Below are 23,314 nucleotides of genomic sequence, written 5' to 3'. Positions count from 1 at the left end.
AAGTAAACATTTCTGGTACTGATCTGAGTTGTGATGAGTCTTTACTGAAACACTAGCCTGACTGTTCTCTCTCTCCTTTAGATACTAACAGACCTGTTATATATTTCCAGTATTTTCTATTTTTCTTTCAGCTTACCACTGTATTGCAGGTTGACCCTGTACGGGAAGTTTATCAGCTTCACACTTGCAAATAGTCAGAAAATCGTGGACTTTACGTGTGTGAATTTACCTATATGTCCTCCCAGTGGGCAAGGCTCCCCACCAGGAGTGCAGTCGAAAATTAATCCCTTATATTGCTGGACTGCCACCATGTGTGTATGTTTCATTTTGTTGTTTTTTTTTTGTTAATTCCAGCATTTTTGTCAAAGATACTAGAAAAGGTACTAATTAAATCTGTGAAAAGTACTGTTCAGAAACTGTGTTTCCACGGAAACCACTGACAAAACATACATCTCTTACAACAGCTTACAGTTAGAGACCTTTCACCTTGAAGTGAAACAATTGTTTCTAAAAATAACATGTGAAGCATCTACTGAATGGGCATCAGGCACCAGTAGCCCCCAACTTCTTATGGAGGAAACATTGGCTAGTTCTAGCATGGGGGAGGAGTGGAGGAGGGCAGGATTGGATGTTCCCAGGAAGCATTATCCATCCAAAACCAAAGCAAATATTTGTTTTTAGCTAAGAGCAATGCAGCCCCTAAACAGTCAGCACGGCAAAGGTTGGAATAGGAGGGGCAGGGCTCATCCTTTATGGAAGTCAGATGAATTTCACGCTCTTTAGTGTCTACTGTGACTAGGCTTTTCATGGAGCCCGGCCTCTATCTTTTGTGAGTGGGAAAAAAAAGGAAAAGTTTATTAAAGTTCACTCAGTACTGGGCAACAGGAGGGAACAGCCACTCTATCTTCAAGAGAGCAAGAGGGAACTTTAATCAAGGACCCTGCAAAGAAAAGAAATTGGACTCAAAGGATCCAGAGAGGCTGCTGTTAACATTTATTCATTTCCTGTGCTTTAACATATTGTAATATTGTTATCCTCTTCATTAGAACGTTCATTATAGAAAGGAAAGAGAAAAGCTCAGTTTAGTTGTGAAGTGAGGTCAAAGGTCAGGAGGGTCTATCTAAAGTAAAGAGTTGTGAACTATTTGTGATTGTGCTTGTAACACTTGAGTAGATGTAAATGACTGCAGGAAACTGTCACCGAAGACTCAGTGCTGTCTTTCTCTTTCACATTTGTGAGCCTTTTTTTTCCTTGTTCTTCGAAACAAGTAACCTTGGGTGTCCACTCAAGTCCCTGTCAAATGAATCAACTGAAGTATACTCCTGGATCGTGCCGGTCTGAAATATTCTGATGCACAATTGGCATTCACACATTCTTATAACTAATAGGATTAGGGGCGTTACAAAGGGATTTGAACAAGATAATTAGTTTACTGCTTAGTTTGCAATAAAATGGGTAAAATCCCTCTGAGAAAAGGCACACAAAAGGGGTCAGAAAATGTGTGGGAAATTAAGTAAAGGCTTTCAGCTGGGGCCTTGATCAACACTGAACTTGAAGAAAGCTCTCACAGTATTAATTCTCTACCACAGCCTTGTTCTCCTCTTTTTCTCTCTCTCTCTCTCGCTCCTGTTTTTATCCCGTCCCCTCTTCTCTCTGCTTTTTGCTAAGTCACTAAAGGAAAGAGTTACATGCAGGCTAAAAGGGGAGCCTGTTGTACACTCAAATCTTTCCAATGGTTTACTTGAAGAAGACCTTTCTGCTGAAATGTGTACAATATTTAAAAGACTGAGATACTGCTGGAAACGTCCTTTAACAAAATACGATACAATTTGAATGTGGCAATAATACCCAGCACAAATTGAAGGATGTTAGAATTGAGTGTGACCCACTGCTTCTCTTTGTCTATTGAATAGTGCTTCTGAATGAACTGGAAAAGAGGAGATTTCTAAAGACTGTAATATATTATGGGATTGTGTGTGGTATGCTTTAGTAATGCAGAGAACCAGCTGGGAGCACTTCGTAGTTCCTGCCCATATTTTTGTCTCTGAATCTTGTATTAGCCACCAGGCTGATCAAAGCTGCCAGAAATTGTTAGAGAACAGGCCTGGCCTGGGCAACATGGCGACCGCACTCCTTCATAACAGACGGAAGACACAGCAGGGGCTCCTCTAATGAATTGCCCAGCATCTCCATAGAAAGTGCACCCCTGGGGCTTTTTTTTTGGTGGTACCGGAGGGTTGGGGTGGGGGTGTAGGAGAGGAGGAAGGGTAGGGTGTGGTAGTAACAGAGGCCCGTCTGTGAACTGAGGGAGAAAAAAAGATTTGAGTTTTAAAAAATCTGCTTCTGGATTGGAATAAAAGTTGAGAAAAATAACCCTTTCAGTAGTCACCATGTTCTGCGACTAGCTGCTGGATGTGGGCACAGTTGGGGAACTTTCTAACATTCTTTTTTAGACATTTGACCTATTTATATGTTTAAGAATTTTACTGAAGCTTGATTCAGCTACTACTATACTGTGAAAACAATTGGAAAACTGTAACTAGACCAAAGAAACACATCAATCCTTTTTTTTAGTAGGTAACATTTATCACCTTAACAATATGAGGATGACAGTGCATCCTCTATGCTCTTCCCTCACTCCCTCCTCATCAAGACCACTTTTGGTACACTTTCAATGCCATGAGCTTCACAACTGGCAATTGCAATGTGTCTCACACACATGGTTGGCTACTTGCGTCAGGTTGTCAGAATGTATGTCCAGTGTTATTTTGTGCTATAGTGTCGTAATAGTGTTTTGATATGAGAAAAATACTCCACAGATATCTGATTTGACCCTCTAATTTGAAAGTGGAGGCCGGACAGCAAGGTTTGGTGCTACAGTGATGTAAATAAGATGGAGGGCAATTCACTCAAGCTTACTTTGTGGTATTAAATGAGACTGCAGTATAAAGATAAGGATGGCCTGGCATAGAATGGACATGCCCACAAAGCAAACAAATGAAGTGGAGCCTAGATATCATCAGCTGCATGCTACCTAAGAGAAAATACGTTTCAACATGGATATGAAGGAAGTGAATTAAAATATTAGCTTGCAGTATCTGATGCAGATGACCCTAGGGACTGGAGATCAGCTGCATTGCTCTTAAGTGATTTCTACTGGGTAGATTTCTGAAAGCATTAGGTTTAAACTTGTGGGTAGATTCACACAACAGGAAGCCTATCTGGTGAACAGAAAGAAAGAAAGACTTGCATCTATACAGTGAATTTCACGGCCTCAGGACATCGCAAATTACTTTACAGCCAATGAAGTACTTTTGAAGTGGAGTCACTGTTATAGTGTAGAGAAACGTGGCAGCCAATTTGCACACAGCAATGGGATAATGACCAGGTAATCTGTTTTAGTGATGTTGGTTGAGGGATAAATATTGGCCAGGACACCGGTTAGGACTCCCTTGCTCTTCTTTGAAATAGTGCCATGGGATCTTTTACACCCACCTTAGAAGGCACTCGGAGCCTCAGTTTAACATCTCGAAAGACGGCATCTCCGACAGTGCAGACTCCCCCAATACTGCGCAGGAGCATCAGCCGAGATTTTGTGCTCAAGACTCTGGAGTGGGACTTTAACCCACAAGCTTCTGACTCAGAAGTGAGAGGGCACCACTGAGCCATGGCTGACACCTGATATTCAGGTTTGTGACTTTATTTTACATTGCCTCCATAGAGTCTGTACACCAACTCCCATCACTATAAAAACAAAAATACTGTAAACACACATCTGAATGTCAGTGTTTAGTCCAGACAGCTGTAGAGTGGCCAGCAGAAAGATGAGATACTGTTCTGGAGATACTGTTATTGAAGTTTGCGTTGAGCTTCATTGGAACAAAGTAGGAGACCAAAGACTGAGAGGTTAGTGTGGGAATGGGAGGGGGAGTTAAAGTGGTAAGCCACAGGCAGGTCAGGGTCACATTTCCAGACAGGGCAGAGATGTTTAGTGAAACAGTCACCTAAAGGAAAAATTTGCAGGGATTTGGGGAAAGAGCAGAGGAGTGGGACTAGTTGGTAGCTCTTTGAAAGAGCCGGCATAGGCAAGATGGGTTGAATGGCCTCCTATGCTGTAAGATTCAATGAATCTGCATTTGGTCTTCCCCAATGTAGAAGAGCAGTGAATACAGTGTACTAGAGAGTGCTTGAGGCCCTGGTCAGTGGTGTGGGAGGAGGTAAATGGACAGGTCTTGCATCACCTATGTTTATGCAGGAAGAGGGCAAGGCAAGGACAGCAGGAAGTAGGCATGGTGGATCAGTGAATAAGGGTAGTGTGAAGGGACCAGTCCCTCGAAAGGCAGAGAAGGAAGGGAGACATAAATGTGCGTCGATATGGTATCGTCTTGAAGGTGGCAGAAATGGTGGATTTCTGCCATCTCTTTAAAAAAAAAAGCTAACAACAAAGCACATTTTCTCCTCCCCTCTTCTGAAGGTGCACGAGTACAGATCCACTGGTGCTGGTCTTCCTCTAGAACCTCAGCCAAATGCCTATTATTCATTATGTAAAGCTTGACTGGGTGTAAGAAGGCTATTCAACTGTGTGGAAAAGGGAGAAGTCAGAGCTGAGAGCTATCCTGTCCTCACCTGGTGTTCACATACACAAACTCCCAGCAGGAGTCACCAGACTCCCCCAATACTGCGCAGGAGCATCAGCCGAGATTTTGTGCTCAAGACTCTGGAGTGGGACTTTAACAGAGGCCAATCGTAGCAGCCCTGCTCCATACTGCCCACAGTTTTCTGATCATTAAAATGAACAGCTGGAAATGTGCGTCAGAATTTTCAATATTCATTGTCAGTGGACGAGGCTCCCTCTTCACCCCGGCAGGGTTAATCTTAAGAATCTGTCCTATCAAATATTCTGGTGCATGCCCAATTCATGGGCCTGCAACTTCTGCCATTTAGTTTTAATTGGGCCTGCGAATCGATCGCCCATCTGAATCCCCGACATGGGAGCGCTAAAGGTGAAATATACGCCGTTGTTGAGCTCATCCTGTAGGAAGGTAGGATTGATGGTGGGTATCTGACGTTCCTACTGAAAATCATGCGCAGAAGTTAACAAGTAAATGCTGAATATTGCTGGTTGCAATTCATATCAGATTTGCTGCAATTGAAAATTGCTATCACTAGGGCAGCCACAGTGCTAGTATACTACAGGTATGCTGCAGCACTTGTTACTTATGTATTGTTGGGATTGGATCCGCAATCGTTAGCTGCCAAGTTGTCCTGCTTTTGCTGCCAGTCTCTGAAAGTCACAGGCTTTCAGTGTTTTATCTGCTTTTCATGGTACTTAAAATATCTCTTAACATTAAAACTATTGGATTTTCCATAACATTTTCTTAATTTAATGCTTCATCTGAATTTTTGTTGAATTTTGTATCCTCAAAGCAAGGCTCATCAGTATTAGGGAACAAAGCAAGGCTCATCAGTATTAGGGAACAGAACTTTTAACTGCTGTCCCACTAAATGGTAACATTGAGCACAGATTTTGCTGTAAAGCAAGGCTAATGTCACACGCCGTTATTTAAGCGTAAACGGTACAACAACTACAGGCGAGGGGCAGGTGTGCGGCTAAATGCCAATACCCAAAAGTTGCTCTCTGAGTTGCGCTGCTCTGCCGTTAGCTTCGCGAAAAAGGCATTTTGCTGACTGCCTCGCCGTTGAAATGCATTGAATGGCGTGAAGTTGCTTGGGACTTACCCATGGAGGGATGTGATCATCCAAGGTTCTAAGTCCCGATAGTGGAAGATTCGGGCAGTAGCTACGAACTAACCTCGCCACAGAAAGTCAAGTCTTGTCATTTCAAGCGTAAGTACCGTTTTCAGCCAAAGTTCCACAGGCCACAATCCCGGTACTTACACTGGGATCATGCCCTCCAGCTTTATACCCTTCAGAGTATGCGGGATCAGGGGGAGGGATGAGGCCAGCGGACACCCGCACCATTATGGACATATCTCAGGCAACCATTTGCCCCATGAGGTTGTAAAATGCGGCATTACTGGCTGGGTCAGGGGGGCTTAGTTGGTTGGCGGAAGGCGTTTGATTCCCCTCTCCTCTAAATACAAGTCTTTGCTCGCAGTGGCCTCCTTTCTTAAGAAAACCCTTTATTGTGCCAGTGCGAATAAATTTACCCATATTACAGTCTTGTGGTGAGGATTGCCAAATTAGGAACAGTTTTACATTGTAGATCCATGAGGGGCTCGGTTGAAATTGCTTAAACTTACAGAATTTGTACGACGCCCTTTCATTCTTTTAAAGTAGAATTCCTCAGTTTTGGTGGGGAATTCAAACCTGGACCCCAGGAGTAAATAGATTGTGCTATCACACTGTCTAAGCAGTTCCCCTTTTTCCTTCCCGTTTTGTAATCGCTATAAGCATTATAAGTGTTTTTGCATTATAAAGCTGTTTTATACTGCAGTATTGCAGTGCCACTGGCTCCAGACGTGGGAGTCCAGTACATCCCACGGCGATCTCAAAGCAAACGTTGCAAATTCAGTAAGGCTGAAGCAGAGCAGTATAAAATCAGCTGTTCAGTGCAGAGAGAGACCAACAACAACAAAAACTTGCATTTATGTAGCGACGTCAACATAGTAAACGTTCCAAGACGCTTCGTAGGAGTGTGATCAAACAATATTTGATCAGCACTACACGCTGTAAAGAAGCTCCCAATGTAGTCATAGAATTGTGATATTTTTTGCAGGATCCACCCAGCTGGACAAGGGAGCTGGACTTAGCAGTGTAATGACTGGGACTGGCCTCTGTTTACTTGCTGTTAAACTCCATGTAAAGGCAAAGCCCAGTGCGTCTACAGACACATCTCCCCACGGACAATGTAAATGCAGGAGCGTGTCGTATGGATATTGCTCTCCTGAAACTGAATACAGTATGACTGTGAAGTTGAAAGCATCTTATGAAGTGAAAAAGATACTTTGACAAACAGGTTGCAGATGTTACCTATTGAAATATTCATCCTACTTCTGTCTTTGCTGCCCAATTTATTGTAGATGCAAACTGTACTGAATGAAATCACCAACTAGAATGAATGTGTCCAGAGATGGCCATGTTTTGTGCAGTATACATTTTATTACTCTTGCTCCCCTCTAGGAATTCATTTTTTTTGGAGATACTTTCTGCTTAAGAAGGTTGCACTGAAAGAAAAAACAGAGCTCTGTAAAATGGTGCATACAGATATTCGTAGCACTGCAGAGCAAGAAAAATCACTGCAGTTTCTAATGGGCGACTTTTCCTTTCCCTCAGGTTCGTAAAAATTGCACCACAAATGGAGATATATTTTCCAGTGAAAATTTAGGGAAATTCCCACAATGAATGAAGTGTTCGTGAGGGTAACAAGCAGTTGTGATCTTTAGAATGCCATTTGCAAATGGAGCGGTGAAAGAACAGGCAAAAAGGAAAGCGTTTAGCAAGGTGGTTGGCTGATTAAGCTACTTAATGCAATAAAATGACAGTAAAACACGAGGCTTAAAAATGACAAGATAAAAGAAAAAAGCCCCGAGACTTTCAAAACCCCAGACCTTTAATATTTATCTCTACGCAACGCCATAACTCTGTCCATCAGTAGCAGTGGATGTTCCACTGCAGAAATATTGTTAGTAATTAGAAAGGAGGTGAACACAGAAAAATGGATCTAGATGAGAAATAACTTATGCTGACTGTTGAGAAATTGCTGAAAGGCTATGATCTCTGGAGCACTCAGCTTACAAAATCATCTGGCTTTGATTTCTTTAAGTGGCCACGGTGTACTTCTGTATTCCATCTCTCTCGTATCGTAGAGTTACATCTCACTAATAGGCGTTTATTCCCAATTTCAGATATGTTGCACCGGTCTCTTAAAGATGGCAAGCTGGGGCTCAGGTCACACTATAACCCCCTAGGTACGGGAGCAGAAGAGGCTGCAATGGCCACAACAGACAACGCCTTGTGAAATCAGAATGGGGGTCAGGGTGTAGGTTCAGTAAAACCATTGCTTGTTTTTTGCAAAGTTTAACATTTAAAAAGGGGTGAATCCAAAGTTAAATTACAGAGTGGAGCTCGAGAAGGATTTATCTAATTTTCACCCCCATTGGCCCTCAGCCTTTGAATAATTCCAGAGATAGGGATAAGATACTATGTTTTTTTTCCTCTTTCATTACCTGTTATCTCTGTTGGTTTTTTTCCTTCCCCTCCTCTGCTGAAGGGTGTATTGTTCCATGCATGCTTGTTCAAATGACCATTATTCATGTATATGTATTGGCAGGCTAATCAACTGTGTAAGGAGGGGGAGATGTCACAGACAAGCTCAACACTCTCCTCACCTGACCGTCCATATAGTATTTTTCCAATATAGGTCACTAGGTAGCAATGAGGTGTAGGCACCCTCCCTGATAGTTTCCTCCCTAATCTAAGGGTCCTAAATCAAATTGCAGCTTCTTTATTGACACCCTGGTTGAGATTATCTAGCTCAGCATGAATTGGGAATTGATTATGGGATCTTCCTGGTCTTAATGACTAAGGCACTCTCTGGATAACTTGTTAAATCATTGGGAAGCCTGGGGAACGTGACTTAATGCAAAATGTGGGTTAAATGTTCTGACACTCTGGTCCCAGAGTGGAAAATAAATGACCTGAAATTTGGGACAGTCACAAGTCAGGTGCCCTGACCTCCACACTCAATTGTCCAATCTGTGCTGTCATTGAGTGAGATTTTGTGCTGGAAGTGCAGGATGTAAAGATTTACCACAGTAACTCTGTCGGTCAGTATACTTGTGGTAAGTATTTGCCTATAAATTACTCTTGTGGTTTGCAACATTTCACTTTTAATTAAGCCTCTGTAAATGAAGTAGGTTGTTTGGAGACCGTTGTGGCTGGCTTTCTATGCTAAACAGATTGATTCCACTGATGTTGTGGGCAAGGACGACACGGTCAGATAGAATTTTCTAGCCTTCCATCACTTCATCCTGACAACTTCTTTTTGCCTAATGAATATAGGATACATTATCACTGGATCAAAATCCTGGATTCACCGCCTAACACCATTGCAGCATTAGCACAAGGACTGCAGCAGTTCAAGGGGAAGGCCCACTACCACCTTCTCAGGGCAATAAATGCGGCCTTGCCAACATCACTCAAATCCCGAGAACAAAAAAAAATTATGGAGACTCTATATATTCAATTTTAACATGGCTAAATACATGAAACAGTTAAACAATTATCACTTATACTACATACCTGTCAGGTCATCTCTTATATTACATTAATTTTACTGACTAATCATCATGACAAATTTGCACATACATACACTTTTTTCCAGATGTTCTGAGTACAATGAGTCATGTAAACTGTTGCCATGGAAATTTGCTCAGGTAAAGATATCCCTCCTAACTGGGGATGGGGAGTTATTGGGACCCAGGTATCTTGCGGTGGGAGGAAATGGGGGGAATTGGTAGGAGAAACCAGGCATACAATTACTGATTAGGTGTAGTGGATTTTGAGAAATTATTCACTGAATAATATCAGGGAAAATAATAACTTGCCAGGCCTTGAGTTGAATGAGCCAGATGCTTCCGAATTGAATTATTTTCTCGCATCCATCACTTCTTGACTGGCATTTCTGTTTATCCTGTCGGTTTGAATGGTACAGTAATCAAAACAAATGTAGAATTATACGGTTAAAACAACAAAATAACAGTGTCTGTGATCCAGTGTCATGTGACTTAATGAAAATTATATTTGGGTGACAAAACTACGTACTCCATCTCAAATCATAGCAAGGGTATAAATTGATAATCTGAGAGCTGGATAGAGGATTTGGACTGATCATATTAAACGCTGTGCTAGTTGGGTTTACATTGTAGTGAAGCCGCACTATTCACTAGGCATGGATTGATGGAGTGAAAATCCCACACATGAAAATGCACACCAGATAAGCAACCGTCTTCATGCAGAGTCAGTGACTTTCTGGTGTATAGATCACGCTCATGTGCACATTATGAATTAGCATTAAATGATTCACAAACACTGAAACAAAAGGATTAATGTTTCTTTATAAATCCGATTACACAGTGTCTGCAATGAAAATTCTATCTGTTTGTTAGCCATTATAGTTACAAATTGGCCTTATATCACAATTTTAATTTTAGGAAGTTTTCTTTTTCCTCAGCCCGACACAACTTTCATTTCATAACAGCATCCAGCAAAGTGTTGAGGTTTTTATTGTAGAAATATACTGTAATATATTGCCTTGAACAGATCTTGAAGGTTACTTTCATTGTGTTCTCTTGAGTTCAGTCTTATTTGCCAGTCAGCAAGTTTGTAACTGAATTTGATGGCATCAGCAGTTAAGATAAGCCTGCTTTTATTTTCAATACATTAATCAAGACACTTCAATACCCACATAGAGCATAGGCACTGTGATAGTTACTTTGCTCTATCTGAAATGGACTACAGATAACATGCTTTACAGTCAATAAGATGTTACACAAAGAAAGGTTAACCTGAACTGATTCTTTTTCTTCTCCTTTCATTAGAGTTTATTTTCCTTTACAGTGGGCTTCTTAGAGGAAAAATAATTTTGTGTCCATTTAAAAGACAATGTTCAACACTGATAAATTTCAGTAAAATGTAATGCAGAAAAGTGTGAAGTGATGCATTTTGGAAGGAAGAATGAGGAGAGGCAATATAAACTAAATAGTACAATTTTAAAGAGGGTGCAGGAACAGAGAGACCTGGGGGTTCACATTCACAAATCTTTGAAGGTGGCAGGATCAGTTGATAAGGCTGTTACAAAAGTATATCGGATCCTGGGCTCTATAAATAGAGGCAAAGAGTACAAAAGCAAGGAAGTTCTTCTAAACATTTATAAATCACTGGTTAGGCCTCAGCTGAAGTACTGTGTTCAATTCTGGGCACTACATTTTAGGAAGGATGTCAAGGCCTTGGGGAGGGTGCAGAAGAGATTTACTAGAATGATACCTGGGATGAGGGACTTCAGTTATGTGGAGAGACTGGAGAAGCTGGGGTTGTTCTCCTTAGAGCAGAAAAGGTTAAGGGGAGATTTAACAGAGGTGTTCAAAATTATGAAGGGTTTTAATAGAGTAAATAAGGAGAAACTGTTTGCGCTGTCTGGAGGATCGGTAACCAAAGGATACAGACTTATGGCAAATTGGCAAAAGAACCAGAGGGGAAATGAGGAGAATTTTTTTTAAGCAGTGAGTTATTATGATCTGGAATGGACTTCCTGAAAGGGTGGTTGAAGCAGATTCAATAGTAACTTTTAAAAAGGAATTGGATATATATGTGAAAAGTAAAAATTTGTAATCGCTATAGCATTTTGGCATTGGCTGTGAACCTTTACAGACTCCAGCCTCCAGTCACTTTGCCACTCAATGGTTCAGAGGCCAGCATTGTATACACATGCTTGGCATTAGCCCTACCACAAGCATTGCACTATATTTATCTACATTAAATGTCATCTGCCAGATTCAGACCCATTCTCCCATCACATCTAGATCAGATGATAATCTTTTTTTCTCCTCGAGCATTCTGACACGAGCGCAGATCCTTGTGTCATCCGCAAACATGCACCCACCCCTCGGTATCGGGAGAAGCCCACCCCTCGGTATCGGGAGAAGCCCACCCCTCGGTATCGGGAGAAGCCCACCCCTCGGTATCGGGAGAAGCCCACCCCTCAAAGAAGGTGCTGGTGGACTCCCTCCTATTCTTTTCCGTGACACTTTTCTAATATTAAAATTAAGTCATGACTTAATCGAAATGCCAGTGTACTAAAATTATAAGCATAAAAATTGCATGGTAATTTTTTCAATTATATTTACAGATTTTAAGTAACTGAACCTTTGTGCCTCTGGAAGTACAGTCGGTGGGGGTGGGGGGGGTGGGTGAGTGTTACCAAGTGTTGGAAAATATAATTATTGCTACCAAGGGTTGTTAATCCTTTTCAATAATATTCCACATGGTTCGGACACGAGTGTGTTTGTGACAGCAAACTTTATTACAGACCCAAGAACAATGTTCTAATATAGTTATATCAAACAACAAGCATTTGTACAACCTGGTTTTTCCTGCGGACTTAAAGGTGATCAAGCTTGACTATCCTGAGAGCTCTAAAATTGGGGTCCCACATGCCCTGTTTTTATATTATTTGGCTGCTATGTTCTGCTGATATCAGTTATATAGTGCTAGACTGCTTCAACAGTCTTTCAATGATCTAAGTAATTTCAATTGTTCTTGGTAATCCCATCCCTTATCTAGTTGCAGACTTCATGACCCAGCATGTCTTTGTCAACCCAGAGGAGAGGAGCTACGTCTCCACAAGCACCGCTCTCTTGGAAATACCTGGGGCTTGTCGGGATACTTGGCTATGTTTGCTAAAAACCATATTCTTACACCAAGCCAGGTTGTAGTCGGTTTACTACCCATTGTGCCAACAGAAAATCTCCTTCTGCCCCATCATCATCAAAAACTAAATGGTGGCAGCTTGCTCCATGGGATAACTTCTCTCCAGTTTTATTTAGTTTCAAGTGTTGTGTTTTATCTTTTTTAAAAAAGCTCTAGTGTGTATTTCTATTAAATTGTCTACGTGGTCAAAAGGGCATGCTTACTATCTCACTCGAACTGCTAATCAGAGGAAACTTTCAGGAATGTCTTTACAATCTTGCTGCACATAATACCCAGCGCCATTCTTCCACACAGGTGATATGCACTAACTGCTGGAGTACAATGAGGGAAGAGGACACTGATTTGCAGTGTGCTGCTCCTTTGTCCTGACTAAAGCTGCTTTTATACTTTGTGAGGCCCACAAAGGTAAACCCAGCCAAATTTGCTAAAGCATGCCACCAAAAAAAAGCCAGCAGGTGCAACTTCAGATTATAGCCGACTGCATGAGATCTGTGTGTCAGGAACCAGCGAAGCTGGCATGGGTCTCATATAGCACACGAGCAGCTAGTGGAGGGAGGTGGGGCTGACTCCTTTAAATTTTAGATTCGGTTGATATTTAGCCTTTCTTGAAATATTTTCTTTATTGGTTCATTCTATCTAATTTCCTCCAAGGCACTTGCCGGTGGTATGTGCATATGAGGGTATTTACTATAGGGCAATGCTAAGTCCCAATACAAACATTGTTATAATTGCATTGCCCATTTGATTAAGAAAGCAACTCCCCAAGGAAGTGTAACTACATCTGTGGTCTGTTAGGAATGTGTTATATGAAGCACACGTGGGGACCATGTGTTACATTTTCAGCCAAGATGTATGGATCTGTTTGTATGTGGAATGGACAGACTGACTAATACAATACCAGACTTGCATACATTGCAGTCTTTAAATCTTTTGGTTATATACTGTTGTCATATAAATCACAGCAGCTTCTGTACTAGAAAACAATTCAGCACCAGATGTAAGCATTGTGCCCCATTGGCAGCCTGATGTCATTGTGCAGTGAGTGGCAGGCACCAAATGCTTGAGCTCACTGGAGATTTCAATCAACCTTTTAGCTGGAATGTAGGGGATTCACATTGGAATCATGCTTCATTCACTTCTTTGCCAAACATTTAAAAAAAACATTCCCCATCCAATTTGTTCCCATATGGAAACTGGATGACAGTAAATTAGGAGGGACAGTAAGTAGTGCAGATGGGAACAGGAAGTTACAAAGGGACATGGACAGATTAAGTGAGTGGGCAAAACTATGGCAAATGGAGTTCAAAATGGGCCAGTATGAGGTCATCCACTTTGGACCCAAGAAAGATAAATCGGAGTATATAGATTTAGAGTACAAAGAGATATGGGAGTCCAAGTAAACAAATCATTAAAAGCTTGTAGACAGGTAGAGGCTTCTGGCTGATTTTCCCCTTCTCTAATTCAGACTCACTGAGGCCGATTACTGCCATTCTATTATTATCCTTGCTAACTCACTCCAGACTGGAGATCGAACTTGGAAACGTCCTGGTCTGAATGGCTTAAGGGTAAACTTTTGACTTCAGCGCTCCCTGCGCAGAGGTTTGTGTTGGGGGCACATATTAGGAATTTGGGCATGTGCCCTCCTCCCCTCATAATTTTCCATCCATTAAAATGAATGGATGGAAATTCATGGGAGGAGTAGGGAGGACCTGTATCCAAGTTCCTGATATGCGCTCCCAGGAGCTGAAGCTCTGCACCAGGCATGCTGAAGGTGAACATTTACCCCGTTGTTTCATACTGAGCAGTGTATTTGCCAGCAGAGATTTTGGGGGAGCCCCTCTGCTATCCGTTTTGACAAAATGTTTTGGAAGGAACTGATGTTTCTTTTAGGCAAGAAGCATGATTTAATTTTTAATGCAAACAAGACAGCTTTGATTGTCATGCGTTGACATCTATATCTATGTTTGAAAGATTTTGTTAATCGAGCTCATCGAGGACCTTTCAGTAGTTCTTAGTCTCTTTGAAAGGCTTTGCTCTAACTCCATTGTTGGGACAAAGAGAGTCAAATGACTAAATGGTTGGATGTTCTCTTGTTATAAATGGAGAATTACTGATGCCTTACATTGGGTAGATCAGTATCAATTTTGCACACCTCCCAACACCAGCAGAGAGCACAGTTGCGAATTTTTAGCTTTAATGGGAAATCCACATCACAGTTACTTTCAACACCTTGATGTTGAGTCTGGAACTCTCACATTCCATGGTACAAATGAATAGATAATGATGCAAATGTCACAGCTCATTCCCTCTGACTCCAAGGAAAGCAGAATTGGCTGACAAGTTACTGACAACTTCATGTTTAAAGTTTTAAAATGAGATCACCTGGGGGAGACCTGTAAGCAAAATTGGCAGCAACAAATGTTAGGAATACAAATGCTTTCAATTTCTGCCAATATTTTTGTGTTTGCGTTGAGGTAAAAATACATTTGAGTTGCATTTTGCTCTGACAAAAGCACATAGCACCATTCTGCCCTCTCCTTTGTTTGCTGGGGCACATCTATACTGGAGTGCTCTGCAATGGTGGAGTTGGTATCAGTGTTCCATCCAGGCGCCAGCAGCACAGTTCTGTTGTATTTTTCAGGCGAGGCGCCTTCTGACATCATCACACTGAACAATGGTTGGAAAATTGTGGGTACTCTGCGCCTGAATTTCATGCTGTATTCTCCTGTAGCACTAAACTTTCATCTGGGAACACTAAAGATGACATTTTATCTTCCAATTTTTTAAGCATTGTTTTTTTTTCCTTTTTTGATGTCAGTGCTGCATTGTCAGGTGATAAGTTACATTGAGGCCCCTTCTGCCTGTTCCGGTGGTTCAGATAGATAGATGCTGAAGATCCAATGGCCCTATTAGAAAAGCAGAGAATTCAACTTGGTGTCCTAACCAAAATTTGTCCTTCAACCAATGTAACCAACGAAACAGATTAATCAACCATTCATCTCATTGCTGTTTTAAGAGATCTTACTTACAGAAGGATGTTGGTTCGAGTACCACTCCAGAGTCTTGAGCACATAATCTAGGCTGATGCTTCAGCACAGTACTGAAGGAGCGCTGCCCCGACATTAAACCGAGGCCCCATCTGCCCGCTCAGATGGACGTAAAAGATCCCATGGCACTATTCAAAGATGAGCCGAGGATTTCGCCCCAGTATCCTGGCCAATATTTATCCCTCAACCAACATCACTAAAAAAAAAACAGACTATCTGGTCATTATCTCATTACTGTTTGTGGGACCTTACTGTGCGCAAACTGGCTGCCACATTTCCTACATTACAACATTGACTACACTTCAAAAGTACTTAATTGGCTGTAAAGTGCTTTGGGACGCCTGGGGGTTGTGCTATATAATTGCAAGTTCTTTCTGTTAATGCACGCAAAATGAATGCTGCATTTGCCTGCATAACAGTCACTGTACATCAAAGTAATTAATTGCCTGTGAAAAACTGTTTCCGAGAAATGTGATGCGGCACGATATGAATCCAAGCTCAGTCTTCAAATGTTTGCAAGTGGCAATTTAACCATGTTCATTCTTGCCAAACCTAGAACTAAAAACTAACAATGCAGATGCCACAATCGTATAGAGGATCCTAATCTTGGTGCAAAACTGAAGGAATCCAACAAAACTCATTGGATTACCTTGACCCTTTGTCGATTGGCTTGTTTAATTTTTAAATTCCAGTTTTATTAATCAATAATGATATGCTCCTGTCTTAATGTGAAATATTTCATTTTAATATCAATGCTGCAACTGTTAGTGATTTTATTTTTTCACCCTGGAAATCCTCTTCAATGTTAAAGAAAATCGTGTTTGACTAACTTGATTGAGATCTTTGATGAAGTAACAGAGAGGGTAGTGCAGTTGATGTTGAGTATATGGACTTTCAAAAGGCATTTGATAAAGTACCACATAATAGACTTGTTAGCAAAATTAAAGCCCATGGGATTAAAGGGACAGTGGCAATGCGGATACAAAATTGGCTAGGGGACAGAAAGCAGAGAGTAGTGATGAACAGTTGTTTCTCAGACTGGGGGGAAATATACAGAGGTGTTCCCCAGGAGTCAGTATTAAGACCATTGCTCTTTTTGATATATATTAATGACCTGGATTTGAGTATAGGGGGTGTAATTTCAAAGTTTGCAAATGACACAAAACTCGGAAATGTAGTAAACAATGTGAAGGATAGTTACAGACTTCTGGAGGACATAGACAGACTGGAGAAATGGGCAGACTCATGGCAGGTGAAATTTAGCGCAGAGAAGTGTGAAGTGATGCATTTTGGTAGGAGGAAAGAGAGGCAATATCAACTAAATGGTACAATTTTAAAGGGGGTGCAGGAACAGAGAGACCTGGGGGTGCATGTATACAAATCTTTGAAGGTGGCAGGACAAGTTGAGAAAGCTATTAAAAATGCATATGGGATCCTGGGATTTATTAATAGAGGCATAGAGTAAAAAACAAGGAAGTTATGATATGATAGATTTCTAAACACAAAAGGCATCAAGGGTTATGGGGAGAGAGCGGGAATATGGTATTGAGATAGAGGATCAGCCATGATCATATTGAATGGCGGAGCAGGCTCGAAGGGCTGAATGGCCTACTCCTGCTCCTATTTTCTATGTTTCTATGCTAAACCTTTAATAAAGAATGCTTAGGCCTCAGCTGGAGTATTGTGTTCAATTCTGGGCATCACGCTTTGGGAAGGATATCAGAGCCTTGGAGAGGATTGCTACAGTGGTGCCAGAGATGAGGGACTTCAGTTATGTGGAGAGACCGGAGAAACTGGGGTTGTTCTCCTTAGAACAGAGAAGGTTAAGGGGAGATATGATGGAGGTGTTCAAAATCATGAACGGTTTTGACAGAGTAAATAAGGAGAAAATGTTTCCAGTGGCAGAAGGGTCAGTAACCAGAGGATACAGATTTAAGGCAATCGGCAAAAGAGCCAGAGGCGACATGAGGAAACATTTTTTTACGCAGTGAGTTGTAATGATCTGGAATGCACTGCCTGAAAGGGTGGTGAAAGCAGATTAAATCGTAACTTTCAAAAGGGAATTGGATAAATACTTGAAGGGAAAAAATTTACATGGCTATGGGGAAAGAGCAGGGGAATGGGATTAAGTGGATAGCTCTTTCAAAGAACCGGCACAGGCACGATGGGCCGAATGGCCTCCTCCTGTGGTGTACCTACTACGACTATGAATGTGAGAGAACTGTGTTGGGTATTGACATATTTAATGATTTGTGTAATGCTCCTTTTTTTCCACTGCTTTTTAGAGGAGTGGAAACCAGTCCTGAAAATAGCTGGATGTTTGAATGTAAATGCCACCTTTACATTACTGAAGTAGAAGCAGTTCTGTGAGCAAATAGAATGCTGAATTATATAGCCAAATCAGTACAATACAGTGGAGGCAAAAACTCTGGAATCATTTGAAAAACAATTGGATGTTGTGATGAGGAACTGTAACTTTTTTCTGGATGGATGAGCTAAAATGGCCGAAATAGTCATCCTCATCTTTGTCTATCTTGTGATCTTGTGAATATGCAGGGCTCTCGATGCAGTTGAATCTATTCTACTTATATTGCAGAGTGGGATTCTATAGCAAGCAATGAACAAATGAGTGCGCACATGCAAGCCTACACAGTCATGAAACTACCTTCATTTCATGTTGCTGGACCTTCTCCTTGGGCAAGGCTGCTAAAGGCCCATGATGAGAAGAACCCAGCTGCCCTGTGTGAGTGGAAGTAGTGGTAGCCGGAGGCAGCATTCATACTTGCTGCTGCTGGCACTACTGTCTTCAGAGGAGATTTGGAAAACCAACTCCTCGTGTAGTGTTAGCACATTTAGATGCAACAAAACCGCCTCATTTACGTCACAGCTCTGCTGCGGAACTAAAGGCTATGGTCAGCAGCAGTGCTGTTATATAAAGAGGCCAGAAGAGCTTGGGGTAATTTTCACTTCGGGCGATAATGTATATTGGGCGATATTGGATGAGAAACATAGAAAATAGGACCAAGAGTAGGCCATTCGGCCCTTCGGACCTGCTCCGCCATTCAGTACCCTGTTCCTGCTTTTTCCCCATATCCTTTGATCCCTTTAGCATTAAGAAATATATCTATCTCCTTCTTGAATATATTTAATGACTTGGCCTCCACTGCCTTTTGTGGTAGAGAATTCCACAGGTTCACCACCGTCTGAGTGAAGAAATTACTCCTCATCTCTGTTCTAAATGGCATACCCCGTATCCTGAGACTGTAACCCCTGGTTATGGATTCCCCATCGATCGGGAACATCCTCCCTGCATCTAGTCAGTCTAGTCCTGTTAGAACTTTATATGTTTCGATGAAATCACCTTTCATTCGTCTAAACTCTAGTGAATATAGGCCTAGTCGACCCAATCTCTTCTCATACGTCAGTCCTGCCATTCTTGGAATCAGTCTGGTAAATCTTCGTTGCACTCCCTCCATGGCAAGGACATCCTTCCTCAGATAAGGAGACCAAAACTGCACACAATACTCCAGATGTGGTCTCACCAAGGCCCTGTACAACTGCAGTAAGACATCCCTGTTCCTGTACTCAAATCCTCTTGCAATGAACGCCAACATATCATTCGCCTTCCTAACTGCTTGCTGCACCTGAATGCTCGCTTTCAGCGACTGGTGTACAAGGACACCCAGGTCTCGTTGCACCTCCCCTTTTCCCAATCTATCACCATTCAGATAATAATCTGCCTTTCTGTTTTTACAACCAAAGTGGATAACCTCACATTTATCCACGTTATACTGCATCTGCCATGTTCTTGCCCACTCATCCAACTTGTCTAAATCACATTGGAGCCTCTTTGCATCCTCCTCACAGCTCACAGTCCACCCCAGCATTGTGTCGTCTGCAAACTTGGAAATGTTACATTCAGTTCCCTCATCCAAATCATTGATAATATATTGTGACTAGCTGGGGCCCAAGCACTGATCCCTGTGGTACCCCACTAGTCACTGCCTGCCACCTGGAAAAAGACCTGTTTATTCCTACTCTCTGTTTCCTGTCTGTCAACCAATTCTCAATCCATTCCAGTATATGCCCCCCCAATCCCATGTGCTTTAATTTTGCACACTTAACCTCTTGTGTGGGACCTTATCAAAAGCCTTCTGAAAATCCATGTACACCACATCCACTGGTTCTCCCCTTTCTATTCTACTAGTTACCTCCTCAAAAAACTCCAGTAGATTTGTTAAGCATGATTTCCCTTTCATAAACCCATGCTGACTTTGTCCAATCCCGTTAATGCCTTCCAAGTGTTCTGTTATCACATCCTTTATAATAGACGCTAGCATTTTCCCACTACTGATGTTAGGCTAACTGGTCTGTAATTCCCTGTTTTTTCTCTCCCTCCTTTTTTAAAGATGTGGAGATGCCGGTGATGGACTGGGGTTGACAATTGTAAACAATTTTACAACACCAAGTTATAGTCCAGCAATTTTATTTTAAATTCACAAGCTTTCGGAGATTTTCTCCTTCCTCAGGCAAATGTTTCAAGAATAGTGGGGTTACATTTGCCACCCTCCAATCTGTAGGAACTGTTCCAGAGTCTATAGAATTTTGGAAGATGACCACCAATGCATCCACTATTTCCAGGGCCACTTCCTTAAGTACTCTGGGAGCATTATACATCTCTCCTGATTTTCAATTCCATCAATAAATGGCAGCTGATTCGATATTGTCCATTATACCCTATTGCCCGAAGCCAAAGTTACCCCCCTGATTCTAAATATTATTGAGTGAAATGTCTTAATTCGCAATATAAACAACCTATTACAAAATCAAAAGATCCAGATCCCATTTACATTCAAACTCCCAGCTACTTTCCAGCCTGCTTTGTATTACTCCAGTAGTCAATGGACCAAAACAAGTGTTGGCAATGTGTTGTTAGTCGTTAATACGTCTTTATGTTCGTATAGAGTATGGGGCAGCTGACCTGGAAATATCGCTTTGGTTGAGGAAGCTTTGTAAGTTGAGAGAGAATGGAAAATGTCAAGTACTGTAAGGGCATGAAACTGAAAAGGGAAAAAGGTCAGCAGCCGTTAATAATTCAGAGACAGTGAAAGGAGAAGAGTCCAGCATTGGTCTAGGTCTCCTTTCATTAGGGTTTGTGATGAAGTTCTTCAATTTTTATTTTACTTTTGCAGATTGTTGGACAGCGTCAGCCTCCAACAAAAGGCATTTGGTTCATTAAAAGCAAATTGTGCACACACTGACAATGAGCTGCAATGTTTTATGCCTCGTGTGTGGTCTGCGGATCAGTGGTCTATTTTTCTCATGGCCCACTTCCCATTCGGAAGTGATTTTTATGATGCTGTGTGACCTTGGATGCCACAAGCATCGCCTCCCTCTTACTTTTATTAATTGATGCTACTTCTGCTGCCAAACCACCCTAACCTGTGGCACAAAGCAGGTAAATGAATTGGGAATTGTGCTTTACAGTAAAGATAATGACTTTCTGAGAAAGCCAACCCACCCTCTCTGTTAAATCAACTGCAAATACAATTAATACTTGCAATGTAACTTCCCTTTCAAATCCACAAGGACAGCATTTTCAGAGGACTTGCACCTTGGTCATGTTTTTTTTTAAAAATTGCTGGTACATATCAGAAAGTGATGAGTAAGATTTACCCACTGTCAGCACACACTGGGAAAATTAAAAGAAAAAAGAAAGACTTACATTTCAGGACATTCCAAAGTGCTTTGCAGCTAATGAAGTATTTTTTGAAGTGTAGTCACTGTTGTAATGTAGGACATGCAGCAGCTAATTTGCTTACTGCAAGGTCCCACAAACAGCAATGTGATAATGACCAGACAATCTGTTTTAGTGATGTCGGTTGAGGGTTAAATATTTACCAGGACACCGGGAGAACTCCCCAGCTCTTTTTCAAAATAACGCTATGGGATCTTTTACGTCCACCTGAGAGGGCAGACGGGTCCTGAGTTTAACATCTCATCTGAAAGACGGCACCTCCGACAGTAGTCCCTCAGTACTGCACTGGGGTGTCAACCTAGATTATGTGCTCAAGTCTCTGGAGTGGGACATGAACCCACAACTTTGACTCAGAGGCAAGATTGCTACCACTGAGCCACAGTTATGCCCTGCTATGCATTGCTGGTCTACAAACCTCTGCATTGCCGGTCCACAAACCTCTGCATTGGGAGAACATATCCATAAAATCTGCTTTAGAGTGACAGAGGAAATCTTCTCCTGGGTTGACTATTATTGCCCTTCCAACAAACATGGCACGGCATTGGGCCAATCCGGAAACATGTGCGTCCCTTATCTTACGGTTTTATTCTTTAAAAAAGTACTTTGGAGTTACAGAAAGAAACCAAATAAATGGTTTAATTGTGATCCACCTGCACCTCCACTTCAAATAGAGTAAAAAAAAAGGTTGAGCCGTAACGTAAAAATATCTGGAAGTAAATGTGCGCTTCATTCAAAGATCTACTTCATTCAGTGCCTTGGTAAAATTAGGATTAGCCAGGACTTCACTGGGGAAGAAAAGATTTTGTTATAGACTGCTCTCCAATGATAAACATAAACCAGATCCATACTCTTAAGTATGGGGTGGATCCCCAGCCATTCTCATTTGGATTTGAACATTGAGGTACCCTGAGATGAGCACATCAAAATCACCCCTAGAGTAAAGAATGGGTTGGTGACTAATAAATACATTTCCCTTCACCTCTGACAGAAACTTGTGGCAATTTTCACAATCAGCAGGACTCCAGGACTTCAGCAGGAAGAGTTCTTTAACCCTTTTATTTAAGCTTTTACTGTTGATTGTTGTGCTCATCAATATAGGAGATGTCAGTGTTGAGGATGGAACATTTCACCACTTCTGGCACCTACTGTCAGCATCAAGCACTCATAGGACAGGTGAATAGTGTTAGATCTAATTTAAAGTTCCCTCACTGCACTAATGTGAATTTTCCTATACAGACCATTTTCTTTCTGATTTATTGCTGGTGTTTTGCACTATGTATTCTGTCCACTAGGAACTGAATTCTAAACATATTTAATTTAGTACACCTCACACCTGCCTATGTAATGGCAATCACAGCACTTCAGAAAAAATAATTAATTGTGTGAAGTGCTTAGAGATGTTCTGACATATGCTATGTGAATGACTTCATTATTATTTGCAGAGAAATGGGACTGTCCCACTGTCAGTGTAGGTTGGATTCCAGTGCAGTCCCAGAGGTGAAAGGAGAGTGTGCTGATCCACTGTATACACACTGACATAGCAGGGGTCTTTGAGATTAGGGTTAAGGCAGACTTTGGGATATACCTGATGGGGGAAGTGCTTGATACAGTGTTTCATTCCCAGCACTAACATTCTTCACCTTGATCAGCATATAACTTCATCAAGTATCTTTTAAGAAAAATAAGTGTATACTAAGAAATAAGTAGAAAGGTTACCATTTTAAGATCTTACACTATAGTGCAGGTTTACTACTGAAAGATTGATTGACTGCGTGGAAGTGCAAAAACTCAACCTTGCCAGTCGATCCTTCCATTCAGCCCATAGCGTTCACTTGCAAAAGTAACGTCTGTGTCATAGGTGATCTTGGAGAGGTAAGAGAAACCTTTAATAAAAGTACACCTGATGTTAAGGGGTATATTAGATGGGGCGCATCAGTCTAAATTTTACAAGTCCACTTCTGTTATAAAGTACCTCACTGCCAGCATGGACTCGGAAAACTTACCCCATCATATGTGAGAATGCTGCACTGGAGAGTTTATTGAAAGGTGTAGGAACATG

The 23,314-nt window shown here is 41.5% G+C and overlaps 1 protein-coding gene across 2 annotated transcripts in view; it reads left to right on the top strand.

Moving 5' to 3' along the window:
- slit2 (slit homolog 2 (Drosophila)) overlaps nt 1–23,314 on the top strand; it is a 433,881-nt gene that overhangs the window by 209,512 nt on the left and 201,055 nt on the right. The window lies entirely within an intron of this gene.

The sequence above is a fragment of the Heptranchias perlo genome, chromosome 1, assembly GCF_035084215.1.
Source record: "Heptranchias perlo isolate sHepPer1 chromosome 1, sHepPer1.hap1, whole genome shotgun sequence".
Lineage (NCBI taxonomy): Eukaryota > Metazoa > Chordata > Chondrichthyes > Hexanchiformes > Hexanchidae > Heptranchias > Heptranchias perlo.
Note: the sequence above shows the minus strand (reverse complement) of the source record. Positions and strands in the feature narration are given on the sequence as shown.